Source organism: Acartia tonsa, chromosome 9, assembly GCF_053477335.1.
Source record: "Acartia tonsa isolate MP-2025a chromosome 9, ASM5347733v1, whole genome shotgun sequence".
Lineage (NCBI taxonomy): Eukaryota > Metazoa > Arthropoda > Copepoda > Calanoida > Acartiidae > Acartia > Acartia tonsa.
The window spans coordinates 32,474,022-32,474,440 of NC_137268.1; positions in this window are offsets into that span (position 1 = coordinate 32,474,022).

A 419-nucleotide genomic window follows, 5' to 3' on the forward strand; every position below is an offset into this window, starting at 1 on the left:
GCGTCCAAGCTTTTTATTTTGGGGGGGGGGGGGTAAAATGGCGCGCGAAGCGCGCCGCAAATTTTTCTTCCCCCCCCCAAAAATTTTTACCCCGGGGGTAAAATTTGCTTGGGGGGGGGGGGGGGTAATTACCCCCCCTGAAATCTGTTGGCAGGGGTAAATTTAGTTTACCCCCCCCCAAATTTACCCCCGGGGTAAAATTTTTGGGGGGGTAATTTAAATTTTATTGAATATATAGTATTATTATTATTATTTGATTCTTTATTTGTCTTAACTATATACATAAAAAGTTAACATATGAATTATAAGAGTTATTATAACAATATTAAATAAGGACTAATCCAAGATATTCTCTTATAAAAAGTGTAAGTTCATTGTAAAGCAGAAGTAAGCAATACAAAGAAAGAAATTTTGCCGTT